This window comes from Rattus norvegicus, chromosome 13 (genome assembly GCF_021556685.1).
Source record: "Rattus norvegicus strain SHRSP/BbbUtx chromosome 13, alternate assembly SHRSP_T2T, whole genome shotgun sequence".
Classification (NCBI taxonomy): Eukaryota; Metazoa; Chordata; class Mammalia; order Rodentia; family Muridae; genus Rattus; species Rattus norvegicus.
This window is the reverse complement of record NC_141546.1, coordinates 60,528,219-60,547,274: the sequence shown is the minus strand read 5'-3', so window position 1 is coordinate 60,547,274 and position 19,056 is coordinate 60,528,219. Positions and strand designations below refer to the sequence as shown.

Below are 19,056 nucleotides of genomic sequence, written 5' to 3'. Positions count from 1 at the left end.
TGTCAAAAATCAAGTGACCATAGGTGTGTGGGTTCATTTCTGGGTCTTCAATTCTATTCCATTGGTCTATCTGTCTGTCTCTGTATCAATACCATGCAGTTTTTATCACTATTGCTCTGTAATACTGCTTGAGTTCAGGGATAGTGATTCCCCCTGAAGTCCTTTTATTGTTGAGGATAGCTTTAGCTATCCTGGTTTTTTTGTTATTCCAGATGAATTTGCAAATTGTTCTGTCTAACTCTTTGAAGAATTGGATTGGTATTTTGATGGGGATTGCATTGAATCTGTAGATTGCTTTTGGTAAAGTGGCCATTTTTACTATATTAATCCTGCCAATCCATGAGCAACTCCCAAGTCTTAATATCAAAGATGCTCTCCTTTTCAAAGAGAACCAGTACAGTCCGGGAACTATAATCTGCTCCCAAAGTTCAAACATTCTATTTATTCTTGAAAGTAGTGTAACAGTGAAAGAAAAAGTGAACATGGATTTGACAGTACAAGTGGTTGGTTTTTAATGGGAAGTTTAGAGGGAGAATATAGAAGAGGGAAAATGAAGTAATTGTATTTTCATTCCAGAGATTATTTATACAAGCAATTCCCTATTTCGGAATTATATGTGATTGTTTCTCTTTTGTAAATCTTGAAGTGTTTTCATTAAAATATGTGCCTTAGCTATATAGCTATAATTCCTTATCAGAGGTGTCTCCCTTTAAAATTTAGTAGTGAATGCTTCCTGGAGTGCATTGGGTTTAAGCATTCTGTAGGTAGATTTTGAAATCCAACAGATAAAGTGTGATCTATCAAGAGTACTTCTGGAAATGTTAATAAAGTTTCATTTCTACATTGGGCTTCCTACTTTGTCCTCCTCTGCTCCCCTCCAGGCAATATTAGTGATGTTAATTATGTTTAGTAAGGTAAATCAAATCACAATGTAACTTTTAAAAGGATGCTTTAACAAATGGATAGGGTTGGTGAAATGGATCAGGAGGAAAATCCACTGTCTTGCCAGACAACCTAAGTTCCTTCCCTGGAAACTACGTGGTAGAAGCAGAGACGTAGCTTCCACAAGTTTTCTTCTGGCCTTTTTATGTGTTCATGTGTGCATGTGTACACACACACACACACACACACACACACACACACACACACACACACACACACAAGTTAATTTTTTTAGAAAGCACACACTAAAATGAAACTGTCTGAAGTGCTATGTATTTTAAGTGTAAAATGCACCTAAGATTTTGAAGGTGAAATGTAAAGCATGTAGATGATTTTTAATATCTATAATATGTTAAAGTGGTAATATTTTGTATAGATGGAGTCAAATAAGATGTTCAGGTTAAAACAAAAACTGGTTCATTATTTTAGGTTTTTCTCCTTAACTCTTCTCTTTTCTCATCCTCATGTTCTGGTAATGACTTTGCTTCTCACTGAAGAAATCATAAAATCTTCACATAAAAAATTCACAGATATCTATTATCTCCTCAAATCATATTTCTGGGAGCAACTCTAATGTGTTCTTGTGTCTCTTTGAACGAGATAAAATAACATCCCTCGAAATATAAATGGCTCCATATACATACACATTCCACTGTCCACTCTATCTCAGTTGATATGATTCAGTCTTGCCAGGTGCTCGGGACACATGTTTGTCATTGTTTTCTGTTGTTCCTTCCTCAGACTACCTCTATACATCCCTCATTACTTCTGTTTTTCCTTTACTAAGTATATTAATTAAAATTGTTATAGATTTAATAGAATAAACTAGAAAATATAGAACATTGTGCAAAATTTGCTGATCAAAGTAAGTTTCTTAGTATTCCCATAGCTGTATCTATTCTTTATATTTAGAAACTGTAGTTTGTCTCTTACAGTGCCTGACAAACGTATAATGTATGCCAACTCCTATAGCTCCATATACTTTACTGCAGCTGAGAGCAGTGCATTTTTTTATACTTGAATGGTAATTCCCTGTTTATATTATACATTTTCTTTGTCACCCCATCCTTGAAGGACATCAAGTTTTATTCCATATCTAGGATAAGATGAATGGGACTTCTTCAAAAGTAGCATTACAAGTACCTGTTTGATGTGACAATGTCCCTTGTGTTTATATCCAGTAGCAGGATGATTTTGTGGATCTTTTATTTGTGTCCATTTCTTTCTTTTGAGGAGAGTCCATATTGTTTTCCATAATGGCTATCCCAATAGAGGTTCCTTCCAGAATTGTGTAAGAGTTTGTTTTTCTCTACATCCTTACTGGCATCTATTATTTATTGCTTTGTGGTCCACACATTTAATCTTAAATCTCATGAAAGAGAAGCAGGTCAGCCTCATCTACACACATACTTTCAGACCAGTCATGGCTACATAATAAGCCACAGACTTAAATTAACAAACAAACAAGCAAGCAAAATCCTTAAATAGAATTTAAATAAGCAAAGTTTTAAAGGGATGACCATATGTCTGGAATTGAGAACTTTCAAGTGAGAAAGGGATCTCAGTGTTAAAGAAGAATAGTAGAAGGCAAATTGGGACAATTGCATGATATTTCAGTTTTTATCTCCCCAATGGCATTTCCTATTCATTTTGTCTGGACTCATCCTACTCCAGCTAATGAAGGCTCCTTGCCATCCCTCTAACACACAGAATGCTCTACTTTGCAATATTAATAACTTTGTTAGCTCTTCCAGTGACTTGACTGCTTTAAATGACTAGCTCTTATTTCCTTTATGCTTTCTTAGTGATGATTCTTTTGAATTTAGGGTAAGTCACTCCTCTCTTCACCATCACTTTGAATCTTCTTGTTGACTCAAGCTGCAGCACAAGCACAATCAAAATTCCTGGGGGGGGGGGAGAAGAAATACATCGTTTGTAAAATTAGAAAATTATTAGGTGTATGAAGACCTCCTTGAAATTAACTTGTGCTAATTTTACACACACACACACACACACACACACACACACACACACACACACACATATATATTTGTTTAAGTATTGAGAGTAAATTCAACTTTAGCAGTAAGAGATACTACAGAAAAGCTGTATCATACACAAGCAAGGGAATAACAGAACTGCCTATTTATGAGAAGCTTTTCCTTTCTTCAAATTCTAAAGATGTCATTTCTGAGAACAAATACATCCTACAACCACTGAGACTTACTATACTCTAACTAACTTCTGTGATATTCTTGGCAAAATCTACATCAACAAATGTTATGTGAACAATTCACTGTAAAATTACTCATATTCGTTGATATTTCTATTTACATTGTAAAACATCAAGAGAGGACTTTAAGTTTCATAAGCATTATAATCTCATTTTTCTAAAGATGCAGTCCACACTGTGCATCATTTTGATTGATTGACATATTGGGAAGCCAGCCGACTATCACTTAAGTAAAATGAGACAGACACAAGTCACTTCTGACATAGAGTACTGAAGAATATCATCATCTGCTCTGTGAAATATATAAGCTTACATTGTACTGAAGAGATTTAGAAGATGACTGAAAGGTATCTGATCTTTAGTGCTGCCTCATTTTTTTTTTTTTTTTGAGCTGAGGAGGACCGAACCCAGGGCCTTCCACTTGCTAGGCAAGGGCTCTACCACTAAGCTAAATCCGAAACCCAGTGCTGCATGCATTATTTTACAAGGAAAATACTGTCGGTTTTACAGACAAAACACCTTTTCTTTCATCTTCAGAAGTTGGAAATTCTATGATGCCAAAACCCATATATTTTGTGAAGACCATTTTGATAGAGATACCAAACATGATTATATAGAAAATTCCACATGAACTTGTGCAAATATAGTGCAACTAATTCAACAACAAAGAAACCAAGAGAAAGAAGCACTTCTTTCAAGAAGAGCTTGAAAGATCACCTATCAATATTGGAGATAAATATACTGCTAAGTAAACCTTCTTTTCAGCGGTCATTTCTCCAGAAATTCTTTTCACCCTACTGGGAGAATGAAAGGATTTGAACAGCAGTGGTTTTTTGAAGGAAATAATTGAGAGAAACAAATCTCTCTCTCCTTTATTTTTTTTTATATAATGAGAGGTTTTTTGAGGGGGGTAGGGAAATAAAATCATGTTTCTAAAAATCTAAATTTATTTCATAAAGAAAAAGAACCTACTAAGTGCTTATGAGAGAAGTATTTAAAATTTCTTATACTCATTCTGGAAAAATAAAAACAAACAACAAAAACAAAAACAAAATAAAAGAGTAAAACTATTTACCAAAATGCCTAAGTTGAGGAGAATAGGACCAAATAATCTATATAATAGTAATCCAATTCTGTTAATCAGATGGGTCTTGATAAATGGTTCATACTCAATCTGCTTCAGAATTCCCAGTTTCCCTCTGCCTTGCCTGTGGCAATTTTAAACTTTATAGAAGAGGTTGCACAGAAGCAGGAGCTGCACAGAGTTTGACTTGGGCTCTGAGGATCCTCCTCTATGGTCAGGACCTCAACTTGTTCTTGTGTCCATATAGAAGGGGAGGGAGAGAGGTTAGGGGGATGTTGGCCTGGAAACCGGGAAGGGGAATAACAATCGAAATGTAAGTAAGAAATTCTCAAGTTAATAAAGATAAAAAAGAAATTATTCTATTACTTTTATAGTTCGGTTATTTTGTTTAAGTCATGGCTGCATAAAGATGAACATCCAGGTATACTATGCACAAGAAAAGACATATAACAGACATTAGATACATTTGAATATCACAGTGATAAAAAAATCAACGAAGCAACCAAATAAACAAAGAAATGAACAACAACAACAACAACAACAACAACAACTCCCTGGAATTGAGGAAATGGCACCACAGAATGGTTGTGGCTAAGTGTCTTCCTTCTGCTTTCAACAAAGGGAAGCTTCCTCATGATAAGCCCTGTGTTTGTGCTTTTTGGTAGGGATTAAGACCCTTTCACCTTCATTGATGAACACCATTTAATGATACATTCTCTACTGTTTCACATACTGGCATCTCAGTTCCTGGTCACTATGTTCATCCATACCACTATACAGTCAGATACCAAGAAAGTAGCAACAACACTAAAATTAACTGAATCATAGATGCTAGGTAAACTAAGGCCTATTTTTATCACATATAAAATGTACCTTACTGCTCCAGTTGATTGCTATTCTTAAATTACAGTTCATTAGAGTCCTCTCAGAGACTCCTCTTAATTACAAATAGATATGTGCTACGAATATTGCTTTCTTACCTGTATTGAGAGTCATCAAAGGAGCCTAATTTAAAAAAACAAAAAAACAAAAAAACATTGCCACTGCCCAGTCAAAGAGAATTAAGACTATAGAAATATTTATGCAAATAGACCGAGGGACTAAAAGTTAAACCCCATACTAATGAGTTATATTTTAAATTGGACATTTTTTATTTACATTACAAATGTTATTCCCTTTTACTGGTAAGTATAGTTTTCTCTACCCTGGGTTTTTTTTTCCGAATGAATTTGCAAATTGCTCTTTCTATCTCTATAAAGAATTGAGTAGGAATTTTGATCGGGATTGCATTGAATCTGTAGATTGCTTTTGGCAAAATGGCCACCTTTACTGTTTTAATCCTGTCAATCCATGAGCATGGGAGATCTTTCCAACTTCTGAGATCTTCCTGAATTTCTTTCTTCAGAGACTTGAAGTTCTTGTCATACAGATATTTTGTTTGCTTGGTTAAAGTCACACCAAGATACATTATTCAATTTGGGAATTTTAGGGCGTCATTTGTCTAATTTCTTTCTCAGCCTGTTTATCCTTTGAGTAGAGGAAGGCTATTGATTTGTTTGAGTTAATTTTATATCCAGCCACTTTACTGAAGTTGTTATCAGGCTTAGTAGTTCTCTGGTGGAACTTTTGGGGTCACTTAAGTATGCAATAATACCTTTTGCAAATAGAGATATTTTGATTTCTTCCCTCCCAATTTATATCCCTTTGACCTGCTTTCATTGTCTGATTGCTCTGGTTAGGACTTTGAGTACTATATTGTATAAGTAGGGAGAGAGTGGGCAGCCTTGTCTAGTCCCTGATTTTGGTGGTATTGCTTCAAGTTTCTCTCCATTTAGACTGATGTTTGGTACTGGTTTGCTGTATATTGCTTTTACTATGTTTAGATGTGGGTCTTGAATGCCTGATCTTTCCAGGACTTTTATCATGAAGGGGTGCTGAATTTTGTCAAATGCTTTCTCAGCATTTAATGAAACAGTCATGTGGTTCTTATCTTTGAATTTGTTTATATACTGGTTTACATTTATGGATTTCCATATATTAAACTATCCCTGCTGCATCCTTGGGATGAAGCTTACTTGATCATGATGGATGATCGTTTTGATGTGTTCTTGGATTTGGTTTGCCAGAATTTTATTGAGTATTTTTGCATCAATATTCATAAGAGAAATTGGTCTGAAGTTCTCTTTCTTTGTTGGATCTTTGTGTGGTTTCTGTATAAGAGTAATTGTGGCTTTATGTAAGGAATTTGGTACTGCTCCATCCGTTTCTATTTTAGTTTGGACAGTATTGGTATGAGGACAGTATTAGTCTTCCATGAAGGTCTGATAGAATTTGGAACTAAACCCATCTGATCCTGGGATCTTTTTGGTTGGGAGACCTTTTAATAAATGCTTCTATTTCTTTAGGAGTTATGAGGGTTTTTAGATGATATATTTGTTTCTGATCTAAATTTGGTGACTTGTAACTGTCTAGAAAATTATCCATTTCCTCCAGATTTTCCAGTTTTGTTGAATATAGGCTTTTGTAGTAGAATCTGATGACTTTTAAAATTTCTTTGTTATGTCTCTCTTTTCACTTCTGATTGTGTTAATTGTGCCCTCTGGTTAGTCTGGCTAAGGATTTATCTATCTTGTTGATTTTATCAAAGAACCAGCTCCTGTTTTTTTGATACTTTGTATAATCCTTTTCATTTCTACTTGGTTGATTTCATCCCCACATTTGAATATTTTCTGCCTTGTACTTCTCTTGGGCTTATTTATTTAGTTTTGTTCTAGAGCTTTAAGGTATGCTCTCAGGCTGCTGACATACGCTCTCTCCTGTTTATTTTTGCAAGCACTCAACAATAAAATAACTTCTGAGGGAATCACCATCCCTGACTTCAAGCACTATTACAGAGCAATAGTAATAAAAACTGTATGGTATTGGTACAGAGACAGGCAGATAGATTAGTGGAACAGAATTGAAGACCCAGAAATGAACCCACACACCTATGGTGACTTGATCTTTGACAAAGAAGCTAAAACCATCCAATGGAAAAAAGATAGCATTTTCAACAAATGGTGCTGATTCAATCAGAGGTCAGCATGTAGAACAATGCAAATTTATCTATCCTTATTACTCTGTACAAAGTTTAAGTCCAAGTGGATCATGGACCTCCACATCAAACCAGATACACTCAAACTAATAGAAGAAAGAGTGGGGAAGACTCTTGAAAACATGGGAACTGCGTAAAATTTCCTGAAAAAAAAAAAAAAAACACCAATGGCTTATGATCTAAGATCAAGAATTGATAAATGGGAACTCATAAAATTGTAAAGCTTCTGTAAAGTAAAAGGCACTGTCATTAAGACAAAATGGCAACAAACAGATTTAAAAAAGACCTTTACCAATCCTACAACTGATAGAGGGCTAATATCCCAAATATAAGAAGAACTCAATAAGTTAGACACCAGAGAGCCAAACAACCCTTTAAAAAAATTAGGTGCAAAGCTAAACAAAACATTCTCAACTGAGGATTATTGACTGGCCAAAATCACCTAAAGAAATGTTCAACATCCTTAATCACCAGGGAAATGCAAATCAAAACAACCCTGAGATTCCAGCTCATACCAGTCAGAATGACTAAGATAAAAAACTCAGGTGATAGCTGATGCAGGAGAGAATGTGGAGAAAGAGGAAAACTCCTCCATTGTTGGTGGGATTGTAAACTGGTACAACCACTCTGGAAATCAGTGAGGGTTCCTCAGAAAATTGGACTTTCCACTACCTGAGGCCCTAGCTATACCACTCCTGGGCATATACCTAAGTGATACTCCAACATACAAGAGAGACACATGCTCCACTATGTTCATAGCAGCCTTATTTATAATGCCCAGAAGCTGGAAAGAACCCAGATGTTCCTCAACAGAGGAATGGATAGAGAAAATGTGGTACATCTACACAATGGAGTACTACTCTGCTATCAAAAACAATGACTTCATGAAATTCATAGGCAAATTGATGGAACTAGAAAATATTATCCTGACTGAGGTAACCCAGTCACAAAAGAACGCACATTGTATGCACTCACTGATGAGTGGATATTAGCCTAAAAGCTTGAATTACACAAAATACTACCCAAAGACCACATGAAGCTCAAGATGGATGGTCAAATTGCAGATGCTCCCAAATAAAATAAGAAAGAAGGAAAGAAAGAAAGAAAACAAAAACAACTGCAAAAAGAACTAAGAACTACTTGGCAACCTAATGTCCCTTTCCACACTTGAAAACATAAATATAGAATGGGATCAGAAAACAGATAATGGCTACTGAAGAATAAGAAGCATACATAATGCACAGGGTACTATGGGAGATGTTTACTGCAACCTGTCTGACCTTGGTATAAAATTCAATAAACTATAATATTGATGCATTAGAAAATATGAAAAATTGCTAGTTATATCTCTCTTTTTTATCAGAAATAAGGAATCTCTTGATGAAAATCTAAGATTTTGGTCAACACATCTGGTTATAATGATGGCTGACATTCAAAAATAAGTTGATTAACCCTTCAAAAACAAATTAACATGTAAATATTTATAGAAGAAACACCCAAAACCTTCGATTAAAATGGTGAACATGACCTTCTAAAATACTTCTATTCATCAACATTAAATTATATAGAGAAAACGGACAAGAACAAATATAATCAAATAATTATGGGAACAATGATTTAGTGTTGTGTCCCTTTGAATAGAGTTAAGCAATGTTCTTTGATGTAAAAATCATATGCTGATTTTATTAGATATTGTTTGAACTTACTGTTAATAAAAAATATTCTTAGAAAAAAATAACTTATTGGGAGGAAAGACATTAACTTGGTTTTCAGAGTCTTCCATTCACATCATTTGGGTCGATCACCTAGGACCTGTGGTGAGGCAGGAAGAACATCATGGCTGAACTTCCTAGTAGCAGAAGCATATTCTCTTCAAAGCAGTGACAGAGCAGTGTGGTTACAAATGTTTCCTTATGAGCATATTGCCTGTATTTCATTTTGCTTGACTAGCACTTACTTCTTAAAGATCATGCTACCTGTAGACCCAAACGCTAGCCAAAAATCTTTCAGAATCTGTCCCTTGAAAAAATTTAATTTCATTATATGGAGGACATATTCTTCAACAAACACATTTCAGATTTTCCCTAGTATGCATTCTCAGTGATTCCTAAGAGCATTCACTCTTGACAACTGAAAATCTACAGCAAGCATTTCTCTTTAATCTACTATTTCCATATGACAAAATTAAATATATATATATATATATATATATGAGTAAATTAAGTGCAGGCTCACACTTTATATAATTAGCTTATGTGAAGAAAATGGTTAACACCATACATTGTTAAAGGTTTCCCTACAATACCGGTTAGATCAAATAACATTTCTATCTTATCTAGTCTCAATGAGCTTATATATTAATTCATGATAATCAAGTTATAATGTGTAAGACATCTTATTAATGTCCTACAATAATCAACGATTTGATATTTGAACAGTACTATATTCCATCTAGCTGTATCATGTTAAATAATTGATTCTCTGTCCAAATATCCTAAATCTTGGGCTATGATTTGGGAAACAATATATTACATCTGTTAAACATCATTTTCCCATTTAGGATTAAGGCACACTTATATAACCGACTTTCTATACAAATTCAACTTTCCCTCTCCTGTTTCTCATCATGACATTGGGTACTTATTGAAATACAATTAAAACTATCCCATACTGGAAATGTAAAATGATTCATCATAGAATTCAACATAGAATGAGCATGCATGTCCCAAGCTCTTGCTCTCTTTGTTTTTGTCTGTTCATAAATGATTCAGGCTTATTTAGAAATTTATCATTTTTAAAGTCATATTTTCAATTGAAAACACACAAAGAGTTAAATTACTCTTTCAGGTAAAGCACTATTTTTTTATTTCCTTCAGCATTTCCTCTTAGAGAACATGCAGTTGGACTTACTGAATTAAGTCACTGGGAGTTTAACATGCTAACATGACAATGATTAACACTGAGAATAAGAGAAAGCATTTGTAACCATCAGATCTCCAGCTGTTCTTTGAATGCTCTCATATTTCTTACCTGAGACTGTGAGCAAATAAATATTTGGTGCCATAAATGATACAGGAGCAACCCATAGATATTGCTCTTGTTCACTGAAGCCACGGTGTGGGTGAGAGGGTACACATGACTAGGGCACCTGCCTTAAGATGTTTTAGTGGTATCCTGCTCTATCTAATGAAATTGAAGCCTTTTATTAAAGGCTGGGGATATGGCTGCTTCACTTCCTCTGTTTCATCTCTTTGATTATGTTATAAACCACTCGCACTTGATTTTTGTTATCTGAAAACAGTAATCCACCCAGACTCATACAAAAGAAAAAAATTTAGTTTATCTCCCACAGATATATACACTATGTTACTTGAAAATTAAAATAGTTTATTCTCTGTTATGAGAAAAACATGAAATGAAAAAAATCAAAACCAAAAATGAAATTTAGATTTAAGCATAGAAACTTAAACCTCTTAAAAAAGTATTCAAAATTTGTCTTCTTCAAGAACACTAGATGCCTTACAGAGGAAAGAAAAGTACAAAGATCAAATTAAAAAGCTGATTCTTGACATTTTAAAATTTAAACAAAGAAACATTTAAAGCACAGCCTAAAACAAAAGAGCTGAAAGACAAGCAGTACTCAGGTTGAAAATAGGTTTACAATCATGCATATGCAAAGATCTTGTAACTATTTAATTATTGTAGGTCATTTGAAGGACTCACTTAAAATAAGGTACTAATATCAAGATGCTTTTCATCAAAATGTGAGGATATGATGTTTTTGCACATATCATATACAGATGCATATAAATGCTACATAAAGATATAAGCTCAGAATGGGTACTAAATTAATTAGTCTTTGGAAATATGCAAAGTAAAATCATCAGGTTATATCATCATATACCTATTTGAATGTTTAAAAGTAAAGCTTGTTAATATCTACTGTTGTTAAAACATAAAAATATGGAGTTTCTTAATTTTTTAGTAGGAATAGAAAAAACATAATCAACTAGGCTAAGTAATTTTATACTATCTTGTAAGAATAGCAATGTCTTTTTTTCCCATGTTGCTCATTTTAGGAGAGGTTTACGATTCTTGAAGCAATATATAAAACTTTTGCAAAATAGAGCAAAGGAACTTGGGTCGACCATATTAACAAAGTAATTACTGTAGACCGTTTCAGGGTTTTGTCTGTATATATTACTTTTAATTTTATTTTTCTTGGATAGTTTGTATATTTACATTTCAAATGCTATGCACTTTCCTTCCTCTCCCTACTGATTTGGTGTGTATTGCTTTTACTATGTTTAGGTATGGGCCTTGAATTTCTGAATTTTCCAAGACTTTTATCATGAAGGGATGTAGAATTTTGTCAAATGCTTCCTCAGCATTTAATGAGATGATCATGTGGTCTTTTTTTCCCCCATGAGTTTGTTTATATAGTGAATTATGTTCTTAGATTCCTGTATATTGAATCATCCTTGCATCCTTGGGATGAAGCCTAATTGATCACAGTGAATGATCTTTTTGATATGTTCTTGGAATTGGTTTGTGACAATTTTATTGACTATTTTTGCATCAATATTTATGAGGGAAATTGGTCTGAAGTTCTCTTTCTTTGTAGGGTCTTTGTGTGGTTTAGGTATAAGCATAATTGTGGCTTTAAAAAGCTATTTGGGTAGTGTTCCTTCTATTTCTATTTTGTGGAATAATTTGTAGAGTATTGGTATTAGGTTTTAGAAGGTCTGATAGAATACTGCACTAAACCCATCTAGTCCTGGGCATTTTTTGGTTGGGAGACTTTTAATGACTACTTATATTTCTTTAGGGGTTATGGAACTTTTTAGATGGTTTGTCTGATCCTGATTTGACTTTAATGCATGGTATCTGTCTAGAAAATTGTCCATTTCCTTCAGATTTTCCAGTTTTTTTTGAGTATAGGCTTTTATAGTAAGATCTGATAATTTTTTTTTAATTTCTTAAGTTTCTGTTGTTATGTTTTTTGATTTTGTTAATTTGAATACTGTTTTTTCCCCTCTGGTTAGTCTGGCTAAGGGTTCACCTATCATATCTATTTTCTCAAAGAACCAGCTCCTGGTTTTGTCCATTCTTTGTATAGTTCTTTTTGTTTCTACTTGGTTGATTTCAGCACTGAATTTGATTATTTCTTGCTGTCTCTTCCTCTTGGTTAAATTTCTGTCTTTTTGTCCTAGAGCTTTTAGGTGTGTTGTCAAGCTGGTAGTGTATGCTCTGTCCAGCTCCTTTTTGCAGGCAATCAGAGCTATGAGTTTTCCCCTTAGCACTGCTTTCATTGTTTCCCTTAAGTTTAGATATGTTGTGCCTTCACTTTCATTAAATTCCAAAATGTCTTCAATTTTTCGTTAGTTCTTCCTTGGCCAAGTTGTCATTGAGTAGAGCATTGTTCAGCTTCCGTGCTGCTTTCTGTTGTTTTTGTTGTTATTGAAGACCAGTCTTTGTCTTTGGTGATCTGATAGGATGCATGGGATTATTTCAGTCTCCTTGTATCTACTGAGGCCTGTTTTGTGACCAGTAAGTTTTTGAGAAGGTACCATGAGGTGCTGAGAAGAATATACATTCTTTTGTTTTGGGATGAAATGTCTATTTGGTTCATGATTTCTGTTCATTTTACAGTGTCTCTGTTTCATTTCTGTTCCCATGATCTATCCATTGATGAGAATAGGGTGCTGAAGTCTCTTACTATTTTTGTGTATGGTGCAATGTGTGCTTTGAGCTTTAGTGAAATTTCTTTTATGGATGTGGGTGCCCTTGAAATTCAAGCATAGATATTCAGAATTTATAGTTCATCTTGCTGGATTTTCCCTTTGATGACTATAAAGTGTCCTTCTTTATCTTTTTTGATAAATCTTTGGTTAAAGTTGATTTTATTTAATATTAGAATGGATACTCCAGCTTGTTTCTTGGGACCATTTGCTTGGAAAAATGTTCTCCAGGCTTTTACTCTGAAGAATGGTCTGTCTTTTGACTTAGGTTCCTTTCCTCTATGCCAAAAAATGCTGGGTCCTGTTTAAGTGTCCATTCTGTTAGTCTATGTCTTTTTATTGGGAAATTGAGTCCATTGATGTTAAGAGCTATTAAGGCATGGTGATTTTTTTCTTGTTATTTTTGTTGTGGAATGTGGAATTATGCTTATGTGGCTATCTCCTTTTGGGTTTATTGCAAGAAGATTACATTCTTGTCTTTTATACAGCATAGTTTCTCTCCTTGTGTTGGAGTTTTCCATCTATTATCCTTTGTTGTGCTGGATTTGTGGAAAGATAGTTTTTAAATTTGGTTTTGTCCTGGAATATTTTGGTTTCTCCATCTATGGTAATTGAGAGTTTTGCTGGATATAGTAGCCTAGTCTGGCATTTGTGTTCTCTTAGAGTCTGAATGATACCTGCACAGGATCTTCTGGCTTTCATAGTCTCTGGTGAGAAGTCTGGTATAATTCTAATAGGTCTGTCTGTATATGTTACTTGATTTTTTCCTGTACTACTTTTAATTTTCATTCTTTTCTTGTGTGTGCATTTGGTGTTTTACTATTATGCGATGGGAGGAATTTCCTTTCTTGTCCAATCTGTTTGGAGTTCTGAAGGCTTCTTGTATGTTCATGGAAATCTCTTTATTTAGGTTAGGGAAGTTTTCTTCTGTAGTTATTTGATGATATATGCTGGCCTTTTGAGTTAGGAACTTTTTTGTTTTTGCATTTTTTGTCAAGGTTTTCTCTGGTATCTTCTGCCCCAAAGATTCTCTCTTCTACCTCTTGTATTCTGTTGGTGATTCTTATGTCTATGACTCCTGATAACTTTCCTAGCTTTTCTTTCTCCACGGTGGTCTCCCTTTGTGATTTCTTAATTGTTCCTATTTCCATTTTTGACACTGCATTATTTTATTTAATTCTTTCACCTGTTTATATTTTCCTGTAATTCTTTAAGGGATTTTTGTGTTTCCTCTTTAAGGGATTCTACTTTACCTGTGTTGTCCTGTATTTCTTTAAGGGAGTTATTCATGTCCTTCTTAAAGTCCTCTATCATCATCACAGATGCAATTTTAAATCCAAATCTTGCTTTTCAGGTGTGTTGGAATAGTCAGTATTTGCTCTGGTGGGAGAACTGGGTTCTAATGTTGCCAAGAAGTCTTGGTTTCTGCTGCTTATGGTCTCGTGCTGGCCCAATGCCATTTCTTATCACTGATGCACGCTGGTCTTGCTGTCTCTGATTATAGCTTGTCCCTCCTGTGTGCCTGTGTGCCTGTGATCTTAGGAGAGGCAGGGCTCCTGGGAGACCAGCTCTCTTGGGGCTGGTGTGGGATCTGGAGAACTGCGGAACAGCGCCATCTCTGGGCACAAATGGAGACTGGAAGGGTCCTGTCCTAAGCAGCTCTGAGGCTCTCATGCCCAGTTTGCTCCTGTGCCTATTTGCTCCTGGTGTAGCTCTCCTTGGACAGTCAATGGAGAGAAGTGAGCTTCCTCCTGTGGGCTTTGGACTGAGGAGGGAGAGTGCTCCTGGAAGACCAGTTCTCTGCAGGCAGTATTTTTTGTCCATGGGCTAGCTCTTTGGCACAGTTAGAGACTGGAAGCAGCAATGTCTTTCAGTCAATACTTTACCTATTAGAAATTTATATTACACATATAATTCTTAATATGTAAGTTATATGCACAAAATCCGTAGTGTACATGATGGTAATATCACTACTTCAGGCTTGGTTTTCATAGAATATCTCCACAAATAATATTTTAAACATGAAACATTATTAGATAGTTGAGACAACTTATGGAAAGATTTGAGACAGGCATTTGAAACTGACCTAGTAGCTAGCTCAAGGATTATAAGGTTCAGGAAATTTTAGCCCTTAATAAAGACTAGTAATTTTAGGAAAAGACTGATATGGCAGAATTTAGTTCTAAACACCCATGTTATAAACTTCATACTAGGCAGAAATATTTTTATCAGAAAAACGGAAACATCTCTTTATGTACTCGTTTTGTTTTCTACGTAATTCAGCTTCAATAAATTTTTTAGTATAAGGAACCAGAAGACAAAGCTTTGGGATTCTCTATTAAACAGGAAGGTGTCTACTGTGCTGTGAGATGCAACAAATGTTGCATGTAATATGTGTGCAGTCTTCTGCCTGGTGATAAAGATACAAAGTTTCTAACAGTTTGTGGCTCATAGCCTACAAGCAATTCTCTTGGTTTTCAGAAAATTCTGATTTAGAGCAATAGTATGTGTCATACTGATTATATTTTTTTCATTGATACTATATTTGTTGATGAGTTATAGGAAATATATTTTATATTTTATAAATATTATGTAAATAACATTTTAATACCCTAATATGTTAAAAATAATTAGCGAAAAACAATCTTAGAACACAATTGGACAGGTGTCTTGCTTCTACCATATTTTACAAGGTATTTCTTTGCATTAAATCCAGTTTTGCCAAATAAAATGTTATTAAAATTATTTGTATTTATTTTAAAATATAATTTTTCTTCTCAAATTAAATAGAGTTTGACTAAGCATAAACAGAAAATTAATTATGGGCTAAAGCAAAATCTAGGAGGTAGTGCATTGTTAAAGTGTCAGGCCTGAATTCAATTCCTTTCTCTATTCTGGATTGTAGAGAGAGGGGTTTTTTAACTAGTCACTGACGTGTAAAGGTGTATTGATGTGTACATACATTTTTCTAACCAGAAAACACTTTGTTCTCTATTTTCAGTCTTGAAAAGTTCGTGGCATAGATCAGAACAGCTGTGACATGGGGGTATATATTTTAAACTCCAAGCCAGCAGACTGGGACATTAAGTCAAAGAATTGTGATTTCCTTAATAATGAAGGTGCTAAGGTGCAGTTCCACCAGAACACACTGGTTAGAGTCGATGCTTCCTGCTTGCCAACACAGTGCCAAGTTCTGCTGTCTCTGCTTGGGAAAGATGCCCACTCTCAATTCATAACCTCAAGAATCATTTTGGGAGAATTGTGAGCATCAGATAATATTTTGACTTTAAAGTTTTCACTAAAGAATGAAATAAATATTCTTACAAATTTAGACTAGACGGTTTTTATTCATTTTTGCTACATTCATAAATGACAGAAACTAAAGTAAAGTACTTTTACATAATTTTCTGATCACTGTTCCAGAATTAATAACAAAAATTACTTTTGCTTTTGGAATTGAGCTGCTAGCTGAAGTGCAAATATTTAGTTTCATTTAAATAGAACCCACTGAAGAGAAATATTTTAATGAATTGTATTTTAGTCTTTTTTGCTACTTTTAAATTAATATTCTTTAAACTTTTTCCACAGTGCAGTCTGTTGTTGTAAAAATATAAAAATAAAAAAGTATTTCGTCTTTTACCCCACTGGGTATACACGTCGCTGCCCCAAGATATCTGCTAGATATCTTGGCGGAAACACAGCCCAGCGCACACTTTCCTACAGACAAACCCTCACATAAAAGAACAGACAACACAATAATCTTAGATCCAATTGGTAAGATTTAATTGTCCACTTAAACATACAAAGCCCAGTACTATCCATCCTTTGAGAACATTAATAACAACTTGTAAATACACAGAGCAGAATCTTAACATCACCTGCCATCTTGTCCTGCCAAGGCTTCTCAGACCCCCTCTCTCTTCTCCCCTGTGTCTCCTTCTCCTCTAGTTTTCTCCTCTTCCTTCAAACTCTCTCCCGCCCATCCTTCCTTCTCCTCCAATGACAGGCCTCCTTCTATCCTGTACCTGCCCCTCACCTGTACTTTACAAAATCAATGGGGAGAAGGTTCTGGTGAAGTCACCTGAGTTCTGAGTACGGGACTAGGCAGCTGTCCTTGGGACAGTGGCATTATCATCAAAATACAGATAACTTCAGGCCAAACCACAACAGCAGTCACCAACTACCTCCTCTTCTACCTTCCAATCACGCCAAATACCACTCCCACACCCCATCTCCAAGAGGACTTACCCCCCCAGCCACCACCAACCCAGCTGACCTCCCCACTCCCTGAGGCCTCAAGTCTCTCATGGGTTAGGTGCTTCTTCACTCACTGAGGCCAGACCAGACAGTCCTCTGCTGTATATGTGTCAGGGGCCTCATGTCTGCTAATGTATGCTATCTGTTTGGTGGATCGGTGTTCTAGAGATCACGGGGATCCAGAGCTGTTCATTTCATGGGGTCACCCTTATTCCTCAGCTTCTTCCAGCCCTTTCCTAATTAAGCCACAGGAATTCCCATGTTTTTCCAGAAGTATCTACATCTGATGCTTTCAGCTGCCTGTTGGACCCCTGAGAGGGCAGCCATGCCAGGCTTGTATCCATAAGTACACCACTGCATCATAACAATGTCAAGTCTCTGAATCTCCCCGCAACTGGACACCAATTTGGGCCTGTCAATGAACCTCTTCTTTCTCAGTCTCCACTCCTTCTCTGTCCCTGAAGTTCTTTTAGATAGGAACAGCTCAGGCTCAGAGCTCTTGCCTGTGGGATAGCAACACAATCCCACTACTTGATGCCCTGTCCTTTCATTGAAGATGAACTCCACAATTTCGCTTCTCCCGCTGTTGAGCATTTCATCTGCATCTCTCACATCCCAAGTCTGTGGTACGTTAAAGAGGGTTCCCCCATCTCCTACCTCCCAAGGTTCCCTGTTTCCATTATTTCTATTGGACCTCAGGGTTTTGCTTCTATTCCTACCCCCAATATCTAATCATGTTCCCCTTTTCCCTTTGCTGTCCCCTCTCCCATCCAGATCTCTGCATCCCTCTGCCCCCTTGACAGCCTTTTTCTTCCTTCCACGTGGGATATAGGCATCTTTATTTAGGCACTTAGGCTTTTTAACTTTCTTGAGTTCTGTGGATTATATCCTGGGTATTCTGTACTTATTTTTTTTTTTGGCTAGTATCCACTTATTAGTGAGGACATATTATGCATGTCCTTTTGGACTAGGATTACCTCTCTCAGGTTATTTTCTAGTTCCATCCATTTACCTGCAAAACTCATGATGTCCTCATTCCTAATAGCTGAATAGTGTTCTAATATAAATGGACCACATTTTCTATATCCTTTCTTTGGTCATGGAACATCTGGGTGGTTTCCAGAGTGTGGCTATCAGAAATAAGGTGGGTATGAACATAGTAGAACATATGTTCCTGGGGCAGAGTGGGACATCATTTGGGTATAAGCCCAAGATTAGTATAGCTGGATCTTCAGGTAAATTTATTTCCAATTTTCTGAGGAATCTCCAGATTGATTTCCCAGAGTGGTTACATAAGTTTACAATCCCACCAAGGATGGAAAAGTGTTCTTTTTTCTTCACATCCATGCCACCAGTTGCTGTCACCTGATTTCTGGTCTAAGCCATTCTGATTGGTGTGAGGTAGAATCTCACTGTCATTATGATTTGCCTTTCCCTGATGACTGAGGACTTTAAACATTTATTTAAGTGCTTCCTTGCCATTTGAGGTTTCTATGTTATAAATTCTTTGTTTATTTCTATTCCTAATTTTTGATTGGGTTGCTTGGTTTTTTGTAGGTTAGCTTCTTGAGTTCTTTTTATATGTTGGATATTAGCCCTCTATTGGATGTGGGGTTGGTGAAGAATTTTCCCCAATCTGTAGGTTGCTGATTTGTCCTATTGACTATGTCCTTTGCCTTAGAGAAGCTTTCCAGTTTCATGAGGT

The 19,056-nt window shown here is 35.6% G+C and overlaps 1 long non-coding RNA gene across 2 annotated transcripts in view; it reads right to left on the bottom strand.

The window, feature by feature from the left end:
• Positions 1-2,538: 2,538 nt before the first annotated feature.
• The window catches only part of LOC120096272 (uncharacterized), a 135,270-nt gene continuing 118,752 nt past the window's right edge, over positions 2,539-19,056 (bottom strand). For both annotated transcript variants that reach the window (XR_015635530.1, XR_015635531.1), the window contains one exon: positions 2,539-2,846. This is a non-coding gene — a long non-coding RNA (uncharacterized LOC120096272). The remainder of the gene's footprint in view (positions 2,847-19,056) is intronic.